This window comes from Calypte anna, chromosome 8 (genome assembly GCF_003957555.1).
Source record: "Calypte anna isolate BGI_N300 chromosome 8, bCalAnn1_v1.p, whole genome shotgun sequence".
NCBI lineage: Eukaryota > Metazoa > Chordata > Aves > Apodiformes > Trochilidae > Calypte > Calypte anna.
In genome coordinates, this window is record NC_044254.1 from 6,312,719 (window position 1) to 6,333,791 (window position 21,073).

Here is a 21,073-nt window from a genome sequence, read left to right on the forward strand (position 1 = left end):
TAAACAGCAGTGTCTGCAAAATACTGTGTTTAAGATTAAGTCACTTTGAACTCTGGATTCTTTGGGCTAATCATGTTTGAGAAAACCAACTACTAAAGAGCAATACATGTAGTTATTTGTGACTTTCTGTATACAAAAAGCCTGAAAGGAATAATGGAAATTGTTTAAAATGAAGACATCAGCCTAGATTAGAGATGCAGAACATAATGATGGGCAGATTGTGTATCACTCACCTTGACAGTCACATTGAAAGACCATAATCCTACAGATCAGGAAAATATCCTAAAACCTCCATGTAGGTTAGCAAGAAAATTTAATCAATGGAAACTTTGCACAGGTCCTGGAATAACAAAATAAAATAAAATAAAATAAAAATAATAAAAAAAAGTTCTGTAAGTTCTTTTAGGAAAAACGGTATTTCTCAATAATTTTGGGGTATAATTCTTGTTTTCTCTGGACCCTCAGGATCACCTGATGTGATTTCAACAATTCCTATCCCAAGTTTGCAGGTTTAATTTTGTAGAGAATATAGGGTTATAGTTTCATATTTACCTAATACTATTTTGCACTCTGCTTTTAACAAATTCTCCACTGATTTGCATGACTTTAAACATGAATTTTGTCGACAGCCATTGTAATGTCATGTGCAAGTTTTGGGTTTTTTTTTCTATTCAACTACTTAGAGCAATTTGTCTCTTCTCAAAAAACATTTGAAACCAATGGAATAGACCATACATTTCATTTTGTTAACCTTAAATAAAGGAGGCTGCTTTTTCTCCTTTGAGATTAGACTAACATTCAGGGTTCACACATATAACTTTTTCTTGCAACTCCCACTGCAAAAACAGCATTATTTTTGTCTGGGAGAACAATATGGAAAGCCTTTTAAGAACCCTCAATTATTTTCCATGACATTTCAAGAATCCTGTTATTCAGCTTTCAAAGCTTGTTCTATAATACAAAACCAGAACAAATACTGGATATAATTTTCCTGTCACATTCACCCAAGTGAATAAAACCAACCCATCATAAAAGATACAAGTTGAAACCAGATGGTAGTTGCCCAATAAAGACATAAATAAATGGGGGAAACACCCTGTGTCAGTGTAGAAGTTCAGATTTACCAAAGCAAACCTGCATTGTGTTTGGAATTGGGTTTTGTTTTATCACAACTTCAGGGTTTTTGCTAATTAATATCTGATCAGAACCATAGAATCCTTTTCACTTGAAAAGACCTTTGAAATCATGGAGTCCAACCATTTGACCAACACAGCCAAAGCCCACACCAAACTATTTAAATCCCTCTGGGATGGTGACTCCACCACTGTCCTGGGCAGCCAAAGCCACTGCCTGGAAACCCTTTCAGAGAAGAAATTTAATCTAAGACTTCCTTGGTGCAACTTGAGGCTGTTTTTTCTTTATGTCTATTATTACAAGGAAAAAGAGACTGACATCCCCTCCCCCTTGCCCAAATCTCCTTTCAGGTAGTTGTAGAGAGCAATATTGTCTTCCCTCTGTCTTTTTTTCTCAGGGCTAAACAATCCCACTTCCCTCAAATGGTCCTCATCAGATGCTCCAGACCCTTCCCCAGTTCCATTCCCATTCTCTGGATACAATCCAGCCCCTGAATTTTCCTTGTCATGAGAGGGACAGAATTTAACCCAGGATTTGAGATGCAGTCTTCCCAATGCCAAGTAGAGTAGGATGATCCCTGTCCTGGTCCTGATGGCCACACTCTTGCTGATACAAACCAAGATCCTGGTGGCCTTCTTGCCACTCTTCCCCAAGCCTGGAGTGTTGTATGATTATTCATATCTGGTTAAGTATTGTGCTGGGGTTCTATTGCTGGAAATACCACATTGTGCCACAAAACTACAACTAATGTGATACTACCTGAAGCTGTCCTAAAAGGCAGTTCCTTCCATGGAGAAAAGGAGAATCCAAATATGAAGTGGCTGGCAACCACAGCATCTCACATCTCTGGTCACAAAGTTCCAGCAGCCCAGGGGACAGAGTTTGCAAAGGTGGCTTTTGATCTCTAGTCCACACTCAGGAAAAAAATAAAAAAAAAACCCACAAACCAAAAAACCTAAAATAATTATAATACAAAATAAGTTGTTGAAGCCACAAATAAGAATAACCACTGTATTGTTAGCCACATGGTAAATTTTAGAAACCTAATTACTTAAAAAAAAAATCTCATCAGTTTTAATGACTTGTGCAAAGCTTTTCTGGATAACAGGGATGCTGGGGGCTTTCTTTCTTTGTCTGTGGTTTTTTTTTTTTAAAGAAATCTACGCTATCCAGAAGTCTTCCAAGGATTCAAAATTGCAGACAGTTTCTGCTCCAAGTATTTCCAGCAATTGTTGGCATCTTTTAAGACTGTCTGGATAGAATTTATTAACATATATAGCCAGGGCTCTATCCTCTATTGAAAAGCAATATAACACACATTCCCTGACAGATTAAAGCAAGCTGTACTATAAATTGTGCAGATTGAGCCCTCTTACATGGCTTATCCTAATCATAGCTCTGCCATTTGCTTCTCATGACAGGATAAAAATAAAAGTCCCATAAAACTAAAATAAAATAGACAGTCTGCCATTCCTCCCTTAGAAAACATTTGTCAGAATCTCTTCAAAAATAATTGGGAAGAAAATGTGCTGAATTCTACAATCTATTGAGTCATTTTTAAGGCTCGTTCAGGCATGTTAAAAAGCAGCATTCTTTATGATCAGCTAGCCTGTGAGAGGTTGTATTTCACATTGTCAAAAGACTTCCACAGTTTGCTTTTTTTCACCCTTAGGAATAAGTTCTTCTGACTTTAAACTTAAATATTTATCCAGTTAGCAAGAAACAGTGAAACATTTAGGTTCACTTACTGTACCAGTCTTCAGTGATCTAAACCATACTTTTTCCCTATACTTTTCCCCTGCAGCATCACATAAAACTTTTCACCTCTCCACAGTGTCTACTTTTGGATGTTAGTCCTGCATGAAAGCAGTATGGAAATCTTTTGCTATATATTAAAAAAAAAAAAGAGCTTATGGCAGGTTCTTCAGCCCTTTTCGAATACAACTTCTGAATGGAACCCAAACTCTTCTAATGCTGTGGACTGGCATCTTCAACAAAAGCAGTGATTTCCCTCCTTGGTCAAGCAATGGCCTCTGCAATTATGGGTTATTCTGCAATGGCTGAATTATGGAAACTCAGCATTCACTTGTAATGACAAAGATTGACACTTGGGAGGTGTTGTGACATTCCAGAGGAGAAAGAAATATTTACAAGGATTGTTTCCTAGAGATGGTGTGGTAGAAAAAGCACCAGAAACTGCTTGGGTTTTGCACAAATGAAGAAGATGCCACACTCCTTTCTCAGCTCTAACCACACAACAGGAGATAAGGAAAGCTGGTTGACCCATTTCACTTTAGGGGTTGACCCAAAATGACCCAAAATTTAACTTTAGGTCTGTGCAGCAAGGCCAGGGAACAGTGACAGAACCATTCCTGCACTACACATCCTTCTCTGCATTAAGAAATAAAGGTGTCTTGGTAAAGGACAAAAGGCATGAGACCTGATCTATTGCTCCCAAAAATGGCAGGCTCTGACATCTACTTTATGACATGTAGCATAGCCCCAGAATAATGGTTACTGTGGTTTTGATATAGAATCATAGAATATAACAGAATGCAAGGTTGAAAGGGATCCCAAGGATCATCTAGTCCAACGTTTTTTGATAAAAAGAAAAATACAGTTTAAATGAGGTGGCCCCATGCTCTGTCAGGCTCAGTCTTAGCACTGTTCAATGTGTAGGGGAATCCAGCACTTCCTATGGGATCTTATTCTAATTGTTGTTCTCATGGTGAAATCTTCCTTGAAAAGTCTTCCTGGTGCAAAGCCCAGTCAGAATCTCCCCAGAAGCAAAGTTGACCCATTCTATATGATTCCGTGTAAAAAGGGAGTGTTCATCTTTCCATATAGAAAAGAAAATATTAAAACCAGATTTGTCTTGCCTACATGGGACATTTCAACAGCAATGAGTGTCTTCGTGTTTCAAGTTGGTTATCAGCTTCCCTAATTCAGGATTCCAGGATATTTCTGTGTAATCTTGTTTTCAGAAAGCTGAAAGCTTTTCTAGTTTTATAAGCCTTTGCAATCAGAAAGATGTCATTTAGTTAGCTATAAAGTACTTATTTAAAATAATAATTAACAGAAATCATAACTGTGTAAGCCATTTTTGTTGCACTTCATTTGATTTTTTTCACTATCCCAGGGTTCAAGTATCAATACTGGCAACCTTGGTTAGACAGGAATATTCTGACCTTTCTTTTTGCAGATGAGCCGTGCCAACTGGTCCAGAGCAACTGAGCAGAATGGTTGATGCAAATCAAGGCTCAGTATAGTTAGAACACTGCAATTACACAAAATCAGCAAAATAATCCAAGCAGAGAGTAATAAAGCCAGCCTTAATAGTGCTTGGCTTCACTGCAATCTGTCATATCCAATTGGATTAATATCTCAGTCAACAGCTACAGGCAAGTCAGGTAGTTTAAAATGCGTATCAATTGTGAGATTAAAAAGGACTCTCTACCTCATATGCAAAAAATATGCTGACATGTAGTAAATTCAGATCATGGGCTCCTGTTAGGATATTAGAAACTGCAGACATTGGCCAAGGTGAGCAAATCATAGGCATGAAGGATTGGTCCTGGGCAGTGCTTACCATCTGCCACAGAGGACTGAGTCCTCCCTTTGCCTTAGCTCATGAGGAACTGAGGATTTTATATCTTCTTTTTTAAAACACTTGAAAGCAATGTGTTTTTTAGCCAACACCATCCCTCTTTTACATGACTACAAAAGCAGGAAAGTTACAGTACTGTAAAACTGGTTTGCCACTCCATGTACTCCAGAGCCTCCAAGTGCCTGGCATCTGCTTACTGGTTAGGGAACTCATTCATGTATGCACAGATTACATTTTCATTTCTAATTCTTGGAGGAAGCATGCACATGAGACAGAAAAGATAAATAAAGCATATGTTTTTCTATTAAAACCAATTATAGTCAGTGTCCATCGTGGCATATTACCATATCACAGATTTTTTTACCTCAGGAATATCCATTGCAAACCATTTGTATGATTAGTCCTCTCAAGCATGTTGTCTCAGTAGGTTTTCACTGAAGCAGAAATAGTTAGATTTGTAAATCTTAAGAGCTGCAAATGCATCTTGAGGACACACTGAGTGGAATCCAATGTCCTGGTATAAGTGCCTGGTCAGGAAATCCATTCTGTGCCTCAGAACTGGTTGCATAAAACAGACTGGGAAGTTGTTTCTGCTGCCCAGCAGAATGGGGACGCTTGGACAATATAGCTGACATGGCTGAGAGAACTCCCCTATTCTGTTTCCTGCACCTATGAAGCTCTCAAGGACAAAAACTGGAAATTAAAAGATGGGATTCTGCATAGAAAACAAGCCACCCTAGCAACAAGGGGAAAGGTGTGTAGATAGCATGGAGAAAGAGATCGGTCTTGCAGCTTCTCACAGCAGAAAGAAAGTGAAATCAATGGCTCTGAACACACCACAACTTTGGGAAGTCTGTTTTCACATCATGCATAGCTGTGAAGTTGTGGAATGCATCACTGCAGGCTAAAATGCATTAATAAATAATAAGAAATTCTAAATAATTGTGGGAAAGTTTAAAAAATATATCAAAGGGCATAGTTTCCTTTGTGTCTGTAAGTGGAATGTATCATGGCTCTTCCTCAATCCCAAGGTTATTACCAAAAGCTGAGGGGGGATATCTCCATAGATCACTCCATACTCTTCCTATTCTTGTTCCCTTTGCCAAGGTATCTGATGGTTCCCAGCAGAGGGGCAGACCTAGAACAGTTCTGTAAAAAAAAACCAAACCCCAAACCAAACAACCTTTCCACAGAGTTCAGGGCAAAGGAAAGAAAAAGGAGAGGGCTGGGGAACCAAATAGGTTTGGGACACAGATAAATAAAAGAAAATTGTGTTGCAAGCTAGCAGTAAATAGGGATGTCAAGAAGACCATCTGCTGGTCATTGATCAAAGTGGTTTCCAGTTGTGATGGTAGGCCCAGACATGTCTGGGAAAAAAATTAAAAGCCTTCCAAGGAATGACAGACCTCAGGATTAGGGGACAATCTATAAATAGGAGACAAGTGATAAAAAGAAGAGGTGAGGATAAGGTGTGAAGGATGAGGTAGCTGAAGCGATACAGAAACCACAATTCTGTGTAGTTTCAACACTCCGATAGCAAAAAAAACCCAACAGTTGTTAAAATCCTAACTTTAAAAACCCAGACATAGGTTATACTGCTCTTTGTTTTTCCAGTCAGCTAACATTCTGAAATAAGTATCCCCCATGCAGCTTGTCTTTCCCATGAAGGTTCAGCCCAGATACTCAAATCCACCCTTCACACAGACCCATTTTCACCTCTATTTGGAATTTACCATTTCTCCTTAGGACCAGGATTGGACTCCTGTCCAATCAGGAGTTTAATTTATCCTGTCTCACTTAGAAATGAGCTCAGAATAAAATATTGATTCTTCTCTAAATTTTATCCCATGATCCTCAATAAGGTTTGGAAGTTTCCATAGAGATGACATTTTCTGCTATGACTTCTACCATTTTCCGGTTTCATCTGGGCTGCAGCACCACAAAAGCAGCATAATAAAGAAACTACATACTGCAGAATTCTAGAAAAAAAGTCTTTAATATTTGATTGGGTGACAAATCATCCCCAAACACCAGTCAGTGTTCACAGAATCCCATCTGGATGCGTCAGGTAAAAAAATATGATAGAGAATCTGTTCCCACAGTTCTTAGGAAAGGGAACCTACATCTAAAGCTCTTCCCTGAGCCTGAGAAGGTAGAAAGACTTTGTTTGCAGCTATATGCACACTCACAGGAAAAAAAAAAAAAAGAAAAAAAGTTTAAAAATGTGGAGTTTCTTATACTTGTAAGGTGTAAAAATAAATTCAGTATAAAATAATTATGAAAGTAATGTGCTAATTGGGAAGATTTAGTTTTTCCTTCCTCCAAATTTAAGACTTCTGTAATTTCTGCATTTATAATGTGGAGTAAACCAAAAAAAGGCCTGACACACTTCATGATTTGAAAAAAAAATTCAAGACCTGAGCCACCAGAATACCATTGAAAAAATGGCTGAAATGCCCACATACATGCAAGTTAAGCTGGGGAACCTCATTAAAAAATAATAGTAAATATTCAAATAAGCTTCACAATACTGCCAAAACCACTTCATGTCAGTATGGAGGAGTCAAGTACATCCTGGTTAGAGAGTTCAAAAGATAATAATTGATGTGAACGCTTTCTCATGGGCAAGGAATGGAAGGAGATTCTTCTAGATGAAATCTTGGCATTGTATAATCATTATATGTTAAGATTTAGTGTGTGGCATCTACCAAGTATTCACAAGAATTAGGCTGTGTGTCATACTGTACAGCTGGTATCAGTTTAGCAGAAGATATTTAAATGAATTTACTCACAAACTTTGACACAAACTTCTTGAGTCAGACCTAGCTCTCTAAAACACTTCATATACTTTATAATTTTCAAATTATAAACATAGAATTAGGAGAAGTCATTGAGGCAAATTAGTAAGAACACAGCAAAATCACCTAAAATTAAAAGATAAAGGAAAGGTTCATTGAAGTCATTTGATATTTCCCTAAGTGAGTCAGAAAGATCAGCTGCACATAATGTTTTTAATGCATCAAGCATAGTGTGCTAAATGTTAATGATTACATTTAAAGAGTTTAATGGCTTTCTATATTTTAAATGTAAGAAATAGCCATTCTAATGGGAATGCACATACCCTTTCCTAGGCAGCCAGTTCCCCAGTTAAAGTTATAAAAAACGATTCAGTGTTCCTGAGGGGGAACTACAAAGTTGTAAAGGTATCAGGGTTAACTGTCTGAATTATTGGGACACTTTTTTCATGAGCTTAAGTTATTAAAATGGGATGCTTTGTGCAGTGAACGTTAGACATTTACTTTTGTCCAAAAATACAAGCTGATCTTAGGTTAAAAGAATAATTTTTAAATGTCTCCAATCACAGAGTTTTATAAGAGAAAAAGCATGAAAGACTAAGTTTTCTACTGTTTAAGGATTCTCCCCTGGAATACAATCTGAGTAGATAAGGGATTTCCCAGTTTTTGATTATTTTTCTCCTGTACTTTGGGAGGGACAAAGGGCATCAGAGAGAGAGAAGAAAAGGAGAGGAAAAAGGGCTTGAAGAGAAAAAATATATAAACATCAAAACAAACATTTTTTTTTTTTTACAGAATCCTAGGGGTTGGAAGGGACCTCGAAAGATCATCTAGTCCAACCCCCCCTGCCAGAGCAGGGCCACCTGTCTCCACCCCACTTCCAAGATAATTCCAAAGGATTACAAAGTTCAAGTTTGATTTTTCTGACTTGGCACAAAAAAATGATGTAATTTTAAGATTATTTTCTATGAGAGTAGCTGTGTTCAAGTACATGTGCATCTTTGAGATGCCTTTACTGAAAAAGGAAAGCACTGAACTGGAAAGGGATCTCTCTTCCTCTGTTCCTGGAAGATCTGGGGAAAAGAGCTTGCCTCATAGGCAAGCAAGAGAGAATCGAAGTTTACTTTTAATTATGGCAAAAGAAAACAGGGAAAAGCACAGATGAATTCCTGGAGGAACCATGTGAGAAAGCACTGCCTAGAAGGAAAAAAATGCTTCCCTGAAAACAAAAATCAACTTCTCCAGAGAAAACGTATGGTGTCTCACACAGCTGTCAACAGTCTAATCTGCAGTCTTGAAAGAGATCTCAATTTCTAAGACAAAAATGAGGAGATTTGGAGTTCATTATTTAGAGTCAGCTGATGTATTAAGTAACTTTTGTTCTTAGCTACTCACTTCTTTAAGGCCTTCTCAAAACTATAGGGAAATATGGTGCTGCTCTAAGGTGCAATTAGGAGGCTTTCAAATAGAAAAAGGAATGGTAGTAACAAGCAAAAAGAATTCAGTCACCTATTATTCATTCATACACCCCCATTAAAAGGCCATTACAGCTGTGAAGTCAAGCTCTTTAATGTTAAGAAATGCTAAAGTTAAGCTTGGCTCAGAGTCAAGCAAGAAAGGTGAAATTCAGTTCATGTGTGACAGTTCCTGACAGCTTCTCCCACTGCACAAACACATCCTGAAAAGATGCTAGGAAAACAAAATCCATCCTGAAAAACAACCTCTTCCACCACTCAGCTGACCACCCTAGGTAGGTCTCCTGGAGGTCTCTGTCCCAGGTGTGGGGGTCAGCAAGATGTGGGGGGCATCAAGGATCTGTGTGTGTGACTGGAGCACCCACACCTCCCACTGAGGGCATGCGAGGAGTGGAACCGGCAGTGAGATGTGCCCTGGTTACACACACTGCCTGGTGTGGGCAAGATGAGGGTTTCTGGGGACTGCAGAAGAGTGTTCAGGAATCTGTAGGTGCACATTATGATTTCCTATGGGTATGGTGGTGTTGGGTGGTGCTTTAATCCCAGCCAGCAGCTCAGCACCAGAATGATGCTCATTTATTCCCCCCTGGTGGGACAGGAGAGAAAATGGTAAGAGTAGAAGAAAGAAAACTCATGGATTGAGATAAAGACAGTTAATACATAAAGCAAAAGCCATGTGCACAAGCAAAGCAAACCAAGGAATCTATTCACCACCTCCCGTGGGCAGGCAGATGTTCAGTCCTCTCCAGAAAAGCTGGGCTCCATCACTAGTAATTGGTATTTGGGCAGACAAACATCACTACTCTGACTGTATGTCAATATGGCATGGGATATCCCTTTGGTCAGTTGGGGTCAGATGTCCCAGCTGCGTCCCCTCCCAGGTCCTTGGCACTCCCAGCCCACTTGCTGCTGTGGTGAGGAGCAGAAAAGGCCTGGACTCTAGGTAAGCACTGCTTAGCAAGAGCCAAAACATCCCTGTGTTGTTACCACCACTTTCAGCACAAATCCAAAACACAGCCCAGTCCAACTATTATGACTAAAATTAACACTATCCCAGACAAAACCAATACATGAGGTCTATCTGTTGTACTGGTCCTGACAGTCCACTTGCTGCTTGTAAGTAATAAAAACCATGTCATAAAACACACAATATCTTGAATCCTCATTTCACATAACCTATGAGAAGTGAGCGCTTTTTCCTTCCTGCAGTCAGTGCAAGAAAGTGGCCATTTTGACATCAGGCAGAGGAAATTCAGAAGGTCAGAATAAGGATATTAAGCTTTTTACTTCTCTACCATCACTAGGCAGACTTCATTTATCTCACCTCCAGTTCTTGCAACCTAGACCATCCCCTGTAGCAAGACGCGTAGCAAGACGAATCTTCCTTCAGGGATCGTTGCCTCAAGTCCTTCTTGGTGTCGTGATATAGACTCGTGAGCTGTGCTCTAAGTCTATTGCCCACAAAGTGGAACTAGCAAGATTGGTCTGCCACTCAGTAAGCTACCAGCACACTCTCTTGACTAGCTCAGAAGTGAGCTAGTCGGTGGGTGTGAGCCTCACCTTTTATTGGCCCCCTGGTCTTGCTCATGCTCAATCGGGGGCCTGCCCTAACTGGGCACAGGTGGATTTGATACCAGCTCACACCCACTTCTCGGTAATCAGAGGCGTCTGATTGCTTTGTTCCACTACAATCCCCAGTCTTTTTTCTATTTTCACTTTTTTTTTTTTTTTTTCAGCCCCATTATCAAGTCTCAGCACAGTCCAAAGCCAAACAATAATACTGTTTCTCTAAGCTTCTCCTCTTTTTGGTCACTCTCCTCCTTGATGTGCAGCCTCTCTGACAGGCCAGCCCAAACAAGGTGCTTAAGAACAATTCTATTTTTTCCGGAGACAAAAAGTCTGACACTGAGCACAACTGATCCTATGCCATATGACATCACATTCAGCAATAAAATTTTGGAGAATTGAAGCTAAAAGAGGGATGTTCATGGTTAAGATGTTTGTCTTTCCAAGCAAACAACACTACATGTGCTGAGGCCCTGCTTTCCAGTGATCAGCTGGACTTTTGCTGATGGCAACTAGTGAGTGACATCTTTTTGTTTCTTTTGTGCTTGCAGCTTTTTGCTTTTTCTTTCTTTTTGTTTTTTCTGTTGAACTGTCACTATCTCTACCCACTTTTTTTCTCAGCTACCTTCTCTTTTCTCCCCATCCCACAGGAGAGGAGAGTGAGAGAGACAGAATGAGAGTTTGGTTGCTGGCCAGGGTCAACCTGAGAGGTATAAAGAGCAGAGGGCACTCTAAAAACCTATAAGACTTCCAGACAGGTGAATCCAGCAAGGATTTGTGCAGCAGACACAAACATACAAATTTTCTGACATCTCAGAAGTGAGCACACAAGAAGCCAGTGAGAACCATGAAAAAATAAAGTGTGGGTAGCATGAAAAGAGTGGGGAACAATGTGAAGCTTGACAGTAATAATGCCTATGAAAGGATAAACTCCTCCTTGGGTTAAATGCTGCAACAGAGGCTACCAAGGAAACCTCTCCCTCCAGCTACCTCATGTATATCTTTTACATAATTTGAAGCTGCAATGATATACTTTCCACTTTCTTTCCACTCCTCTCCATCCTGAAGGAAAACTGCTTCCCCAAAAAAGGTGAGATGGGGCAAACTAACTGTTTCATTAGAACTTCTTTTATGCTGTTGCTTTTTGAAAGGACTGTGTTTTATGGTGTGTAGCTCATGTCTCCTCCTTGCTATAGGATCAGATTCAAGTCCATAGGGAAGATCTGTCTTAATCCTTCTGCCAGCTCTACAAAGACCTGCACTAGTTACACCAAAAAGAGCAATGCTGAGAGGAGCCCTTGTCCCTGGAACTGCTCTGGAGTCAGAGCCAAAGCTCTCAGTAATCACAGCTGCAGTTTCTGAAGGACAAAAGTTAAAACACATAGAAAGTCTGATAAAGTCTTACAGTCTGTGGAAAGACTCTCACGGATTGCTGTGGTCTTTGGATCAAGAGCATAAAGTTTTTGAAAGAAAAGTAAAAAAAAAAAGGGGGATATTTCCACTGCTTTTAGGCTGCAAAGGCAAACTGTTCTCAGAAAACACTGGGAAAAACAGAATTATACTCAAACTGCTGCTACAACTCTCAGTCCTGAGTCCTGCCTTGTTTGTCTTGCACTTCTGTTTACTCTGTATGCCTATTTGCTTACTGTATATTAAAATTTATAAACCCAGGTGAGGAGAAGGGAAAATAAAAACCAAAAATGGTAGAGGAAAAAGAATATGTGAGAATCTGTTGGAAAAAATACCACCAGTGGATGAGGTGGGGTCATTTTCTTTTTTCCTGCAGAAAATGAAAATGAAGAGAGGGACATCCAGGTTGCATAATGGATATCCCCATACATAGCTTTTCCATAGGGACTGTAAATCCTACAACACTGTCACAGCCATCCACATGGCCCTGGCCTGGCTGAAATGGGGTTTCTGGGTCCAAGGGGAACAAGTAAGTCTGGTCAGGGTCACAAACACCTCTTAGGGCCTCAAGGTCCTTAGAAGCCACTTAAGGAATCAATTTTCTGGGTATTAAATGAGCTTGGCAAACCCAGGCAAAACACTACCATTTCTGTGTTATCCTCTGTCTTCTTACAGTAGCTGCCATTTGTAGCATCATGAAAGACAGTGAATAAGGGGGTTTTAGGGTTTGTTTGGTGCCCCCCTCTACTGATGATTTCATTTGGGACTGTTGTTTCTATTTGCAACACATTGTACTCAGGCTTTGAACCACTGCAGACTCCTTCCTCTTGCAACTCTTGAGTCTTTAGCACACAAGAATAAACCAAGTAGAAGGGAGAGGAAGAGCATCAGTAATTTGAAAGCTAACTCAGAAGCACTGATTTCAATCTGTTCTCCTAATTTATCCTTCTCACAGAGGGAAATAGAAGGGGATCCTTCCCTCTTTTTTTTTTTTTTTTTTTTTTTTTTTTTTTTTTTTTTTTTTTTCTTTTGTTTTATTTTTTTTCTAATCTGGGATCAAAGAGATGTGAGAGAAACTAGTTCTGAAAAAAAAAGCTGTGGTTAAAATACTATGCTTCCTCTTTGTCAAATGAAGCTGACACTAGACAACTGTGTTAGAATGTGTCCCAGACCTAAGAGACTGTTCAATCAATTATAAGTAAATTATATACGCAATCCACATCCTAGTAAAGCCATATATTAAAATGAAGTAATAGATGATAAAATGGATTCTGTAGGGTATGACTGTATAATACTCAGAGAAAATGTAAAATATTGCTTTTTAAAATCATTTTTAAAGTTTAGAGGAGGCTTGAATATTTATGGGGAGCTATTCTTCAGCCCCCTTGTCTTGTAACATATTCCACTGGCATCTCTTGCAAATTTTCCACTCCACAAAAAAAGCAGGTCTCCAGGAATACACTGCCAGCTACCACGTTTCTTTCCACGGGCACTGTATTAATCAAAGTTCAGGCAGAAATAATGCTGCTGCTTTCCCTTATGCCCTTGAGAAATCAGGTTTATGTGAGGCCCATGTTTTTATCAGTCTCCCAGAAGTCCTCTGCCACCTTGTGTCCCTTCCTTGTGTTTTCCTACCTTGCTTTCCGGAGGCTGGAGATGGAGGAATCTCTGCAGTTGGAAGCAGTACTCCCATCTGGCTCCACTGGGTGATCAGGCCATGTCAGACACCTTCCTCACCTGATTAAATGAATATTACAAGGTTTAAAGCATTTGAAGGAAGCCATTAACCACACTTAAGACAAAAAATCTGAATGCTTATATAAGCAGAACTTCATTAACAGCAGTCTTTATTGTGCAAGTCATGGAAGAGAATGAACTAAACCTGAGACAGCATCATTCAGCTGTCTTCCAGTGAACCACATTTTCAGTACCATCATATACCTAGTTTAAACACCAGAACAACATTGCTTTTCTGAAGCAATATATATATAACCTCACCATATATATTATGTATATAACCTCACCATAATATAGAGCTGAGGCCTCACAAAACCTCAGGCTAGCCCAGGAAGAATCATACATTCATGTTGTATGAAGACAAGATGGACATTTATCTTTTTGCCACTCACCTTTTTGTATTCTGAGACTTTGAAAGCAGAGATTTGATTGGAGCTTACCTAACCCTGCAGCTGTAAAAGCCTGAGTTGCCATTAGGTTGCCTTATTGCTCAGATATTTCTAAAGAATATCATGGTGCTTACACAATCATTGTATTCAAAAGTTCAGTGCAAGTATCATAAAACTTATAAAAGAAATGTAGAAACTGAAGATATCAGGAAGAAAATCAGAAATGGATCTCAGAAGGCCAGACAACCCAGTGTTTCTCTTTCCAGAAAGTCACCTTAAGAGTGCTGTATGTGTCAATTTAGGGTAAAACAAGATGGAAGAGAGAGCCCGATAAGCAGAATTTCCTCTTGTTAAGAAAAGCTACTTTTGTTTAAAAGGAGAATAAGATCAATAGAGCAAACTCTCTTTGATCTTTACCCAGTTCTTACCGTCTTTTCTTTCTGTGTTTAGTTATATTTGGCTTTTATGTTTCTTGTGTTAATAAGGTCCTCACAGCAGGTCCTGTCTACTTATATTTGTGTGAGAGCTTGCACAGCAGGGTCACCTGAGTTCATAACTGAGGTTTGTAAGAGCAGTGGGAATACACCTAAATAAGCATTTCTAATTGATTCTATTTCAGCAGTGCCCCAGCAGCAATCATTGTGCAAAGCTCATAAAAACAATGGGAACATTTTCAGTGAAACTTATTAAGATACCAGAGCAAAAAAAACCCAAAAAAACAAAAACAAAAACAATACGTGAAGCAGTTACAGGTATATCAGGAAAAAAGACCTAAGCTCAAAGGCCAGTTCAACCCATGAAGAGCTGAGACATGAACTCAGGTCTCCCATTTCCTCAGCAAATGCCCTTGGGATCATCCTTCTGCTGCATCAGTAAGGCTGACAGACAACCCAGATGATGCTCTCCTATTTTAAAGAAATAATATATTCACCAGATTTGAAACAGTACAGGAAAACCACTGCTGGTTTTCACCAGGTAGTGATGATCAGTGATGATCATGGCACCTAAGGTACAAAGGCTCTTTTTAGACTGACACCACTACTGAATATCTAAGCAAGCCCAGCCTAGAACATGTAATAATTCTGTAACAAAAGGAGAAGCCCAAAACCTCTATAAATTATAATTGCACTTATCAGGATACTAAATATAAGCATTTTCAAACAGTGTAACAATATATGTGTTTTGTAACACTGTGATAGGGTAGAGCATGGATTTCAAGTGTTTGAGAAATTTGACAACCAAATTGCAAATAGGCAGGACATCCCACTCAATAAATAAGGATCACTGTCTAAACCAGAGCCCAAGAGAAATATCATGGACAGCAGATGAAGCCACCCTGCTGGCAGAGGGGAAGTAGAATGAAAACATCCTCATACATTTCCATAGGGGAGATGAAAAACAAGCCCATTTCAGTCTTCATTTCTTTCTTCAAAGAGCTCTACAGCTTGACTTATAGGAACACCAAGAACCATAGTCATCTCTGCTAACTATGTGGAATCAGATCTGTGATATTTTATACTCTTAGATAATTTAGAATATAAACATTAAAGATCAACAGTTCTGTGGTATGCAGTGACGAGGACAAACAATGTATAGGATATAACCACTGTCATAAAATATTCTTAGTGAAAGCACTGAGCAGAATTCTTGTTTAAGAGTTTAAAAATGTCCTGATTTATTAGTCTTCTGAACACTGCCATTCTCTGTGTCTCTGATGTACATATGTATATATCACCATATATTCAGCTGCAAGGAATTTGATGGCACAGATTGTTGTTTATAACTCACTAACCAATTGACACTAAACATTGGTTTACTCTGCAAACCCAAACAAATGAGTTATATGGCTTGGGCATTCAATATCTGCTACTCTAAACTTTAAGATCAAAATCAGCCACTTTCTGCAAGATGCCAATGGAGCCCTCAGAATCACTGAACCAAACAAGCAGGTCAGGAACAAGGCCACTTGAACACTGATTCTGCCAATTACTACGTTCTGTGACAGGAGTTTTTTCTGCGAAGGCTGCAAAAAGGAAAATGGTTGTTTCAGTTCCAGGAGCAACCAGACACAATGAGTTTAGGATTTCTAAACCTGAATTGGAGATACAGTAAATGGATCCAAGCAAGCCAATTAACTCATTGCATACTCTTTGACAAGGGGGAAAAGATGTCTGCAAAGGTGAGCTACATGCTGAACAGAGAAGAAATTCAAATGCTCATTTTAGAGACATATAGAATATTCCTCAAATAGGCAAAAGTAGCAGCAGTAATGTAAGTTTTTTCAGAATACCAAGCCTCACTTGCAGCACTTATACCACTTTATGCTCAGCCTCTGCATGGATATATAAGGGAGCTGCCCTGGTCTGAGCCAACATAGAACCAATTTTCTTTCTAGTAATTTTACTTTCAATTAAGTCTCTTCTAAGTAGCTGCACTTGATGAAATAAGCAGCATGTTTTTTTCAGTCAGTGTCTGCTTCTAGGACTGATAATGCTTAATTTTTATAGTTACAGCTAGAGAATGATCTGCAGAACCAAGGCTCAGTTCTGCAAAACATCTTATGGTCCAGAAAGAAAAAGGGAGTAAAGGGGTCACACCCACAACACCTGTCTAGGGAGGAGCAGAGCAGACAGGTGACCAAAATTGACCAAATGCAATATTTTATCCCATACATGCCATACTTAGTAAAAATTATAGGGATCACAAGGGTCAAGTGCTGCTCATCCATAGCCAATCCTGGGAGGATTTCATCCATTCATCCAGTCCCGGAATCTGTGTGTTCCTGCCTCCAGCTCTCATATGCTGCTGACCCCAGGACCCCCGTATGGAACTTTTCCAGTGCCTGCCCTGGAGACTAAGTCCTGATGTGAGCATTACTGGGGGAAGAAAGGAGGAAAGTGATACCACTTTTATATATATTTCTATATATTTCATAATTTTCCTTTTCATCACAACTGATTAATTAAAGCTGTGTAGTTCAGTTTCCAACCTGTGCCTCTTTATTCTCTTTTCTTTCCCTACAGGGCAGGGGAGAGGGGTTAATAGAGAGCAGCTGTCATTCATTTAATTGCCAGCCCAACATTAAAACAGTTACAGGAGCATAAAGATTCAGAGGACTTACAGTGCTGTAGAGGATCTCACCAGACTTCCTTGCAGTGCATAATTCCATTTCATTTCCTGAAGTGCATCAGGAGTCTGAAAAATAATCTGGTAAAAGCTGAAAATGTCTGCCTCAAGGTTCTATAGCCTTCCAACCCATCTCACCCAGTTCACCAGTTAAAATGTGGTGTCACACATAACCAGGACCTGATTTTGACCACCAGAACTATGGCTTGGTTGCTCATTGGATTAGCTGCATGATACAGGTAACAAGCTAAACTTTCAGACCTGCACTTGTGTTTTCATGCACTAGTGAATAATGTGATCTGGAATATTTTTGTGGCAACAGAGAGACCTACTGGGCAAAAAACTCTTAATTTAATGGGAAAGGTTCATGTCACTCTCATCACCAGGAAAACATTGCCGGGGACTGCTTTATTTTTCAGTATGAACTACTGGACCTGAAGACCTTTTGCTTGTGTACTTGTCACAAATGCACTGCAGTGAGAACAAACCACAAACCTCATTTCTACTTCTAGTGTGAGTGATATTAACAGAGTCTAAGCAATTTTCACAGTTCATCAGCAATTTAAATAATGGATCAGCTATCAACTATCTCAGACAGCACTTAAAGTAAAAGCAAGCAGCATGGTACCTTTTGTTCCTTTGGAGTGCATCATATATGGTTATCCAGCAGGGAAGCTGGAAAAGTACCTCCAGCCTCCTTTAGGTAATAATAATTTTCAGAATTTGCCATGAAAATTTGCCTCAAAATACATGTGAATATTCAAATGAAAACAAGCATTAGGAGAAACACAACTTTCTCATCTCTGACAAAAAGGTTACAGGAACTATAGAAGACCAAATTCATCCTTCTCCATGAATGAAGACCAAAGCTGATCTGGACTGCCTGTGATTATTAATCAACTAAAATAAAATGGGACATTAAAGACTATGATTTTGTCAAAGTAAATCACAATAGCTATATATTAAGTACAGAGAGTAAATAAGCTTCTGTGTCTTTCAGGATTATTTTCATGCAAGCAAGGTTTTAAAAGTTATTCATAGAATCTTTAGATATGTCAGATATTTAAACCTCTTAGAAGTTGTTGGGCAATTTTATTGCATCCCTTCAGGCAAAACAATGTTTGTTTAAATATTAAAAAAAAAAAAAAAGAAAAAAAGATAATTAATGAACAATGTATTGGTCAGAGCCCTACCATCAAAAGTAATTGTACAAGCAGTTTGCCAAGATGTGTCAGGAGCTGGTTCCCTATATACACTGGCAGCAGCATCCATCCCAGGAGTGATTCCATAGGACACCTCATCCCTGGTTGAGCTCTGCTGCTCAGAGTTGGGCACTGAGTATTCCAGGATAGCCACAAGACTCTGTTGTTTCTCTTCCTTATCACATCAGAAAGGGAAACTCCACTCCCTTGCAGGGTGTCCTGAAGCCACTGGCAGCCAGTTCCACCCCTGCTGCAGCTGGGTCCGACTGCCAGATCCAAAGCCCCACAGCTGAACACTTCAAATTTTCATTTCCTCTTCAAAGTAAAAGTACTTCTACAGGACAATCCTCCCAGAAGTTACTGTGACTTACACCACTGAAAGCTCCTGTAAATCTTTTTATTTTACAGACCTACAGGACTTAGTAAAGCATTTGCTTAGAGTTGTATGGAAAGCTGGGTAGAAGTTGGTCTTACAAAACCCTAAACTTGTAAGATTTAAGTCATATCCAGAGAATTAGGTAATTTCACTTTTGCAAAGGGCAATGAATTACACTTCCTACAAGCATTGAATCCCATATTCACCCAGCTCATATTCCACTTTTCCTTCTATGCTAAAAAATTCCACCTTCTTTTTTAGTCACTAACCACAAGTAGTACTAAATGACAACTGGTGGTGCATTGGCCAAGAATGGTGTTAGGAACCATCACTTACAACCCTGGCAAGTATTTCCATGAGGCTGAGAATGGCCACTAAATAGGGAGAAAAACACAGGTGATACCACAGACAAATACAGGCAAAACAGGAGGGAAATGTCTTTCATTTGCCATCAGGAAAATACCAGACACCAGACGGCTTCACTTCAAGACACACTTTGTTTGCCAGTCTTTACTTTCTGTTTAGTCCACTTGCAAGCTTAATAAACCCTTTTCAAGGCAGAAATGTCTGAAGTTTTTTTTTTCAAAAAGAAATCTCTCCTCTTCTCTCTGTGTCCCTGCAGAGCATTCCACTTTCTGGGCTGGCAGTGATTTGAGATTGTGAGCACCTTGGTGATAAATGGATGAGACTTTGCTGACCTCTCAGTGCCAGGGTAACTGCAAAATTCTGATCTGATGGGCTTTCTATTACTCTTTCAGCTCATTTTAAAGGCTCAAAATGCCTGCATACTTACTCTGACAATATGAAGTCTGGCAGGAGAGTGGGCCATGACTCTATTTTCTGATCTAGAAAACTCACAAATTTCTAAATGTTTCTAATTCTCTTTTTCTTTTCTCTCTCTCCTTTTTTTCTTTTTTTTTCCTTCAGTACAGCCTGTTCCTGGCTTGCTGCCTAATACACATATTGTGAAACCACCATGCCAATCACTCATCTCTCCATACCATTCAGAAATACTTTCAGTTCAATCCAAGCAGTTTCAACAAATGAAGAAGAGAGCTGGTTCTACTCTTATAGTTCTGGGTGGAAAAAAAAAATGCTTGTGAGAGGAAAAATGTGTTAGTGTGCAACAACTGGGGACTGCAAGGAAGAGAATTAAACTTGCAGAAAAAATAGATTCACTGAAGTCACTTTGGAGACATAAATACATTCTTTGCAGGCAATTTTGAGGGCAATAACAAAGTCAGAACAAGTTAAAACAGGAAGAGAGACTATTTCTTGTGAGAGAGAAAAAAAAAAAATAAAAAAGAGAGAGAATAAATTGGTATTTTGTTCTTAGTTTATCTACTTTATCTTAATTGATCCATTAGCATATGTACTTTGTATTTAATAAAGGAACTCTCCGGAACTAAGAGTGAACATCAGTATTTTCTTTCACAAACATCAAGCTCACTACAGAGTAACACCATTTATTTTTAATCCAGGATTTAAGAATAAGACATTTATGCTATCATTGACTGCAACAAGAGTTTTAATTGAAAAAATTTCGAAAGCTTCAGAAGTGCTCAGCAGCTTTTCACAAAGGATCTACTGCAGTTTAGGTTGCACTTAAGGAGAAATTCTTCTCCTATTTATGCAAACAGCACTGAAGCCTTGGCTCAAAGGGATTCTTGAAGTGACCCTGGTCAGGATCCCTTTAGGACTAAAGGTCTCCTTCTTTAAATGCTTTTTTTTATCTTTCACTTCACTTTTCGCTGCCTGCTGTATTTATAGGCATGGGTGTAGCTACAGGTGCTTGTGAGGTGAACTAGAATGGGCAAATTTCTGTTCCCATTCATGCCTTCCTTGCCAAGGCTCTATATAGGATGGGCTCTATATAGGATGACTCTAACCCATATAGCAGCAACGTCTCTCTTGCTTCAGACATGTTTATCTTGCCAAGATGAGCTCAATGGGCAGTGCACAGAGGGCAAATTCATCTAGGTACAGCACTTCATGCTTGTTTTTAAAGCCTTGGGCCTCGTACTTTCTTCTTGCCCTGTCTGAGGTGAAACGGTGGTTTCAGAACTCAGAAGTAATGCCCAAAAAATGAGAATACAAATTAAGGAGCACAGTTGGCTATACAGAGGAAAAATTGCAGTATATTTGCCAGCTATAATTGACTCTGCTCAGTCACCTAAAAGCAAGATAGAGAGTTGCCTAGAGCTTGTCAAGAAGTGGATGGATTTTTTCCTGCACTAATGAAGAAAAGGTGGCTGC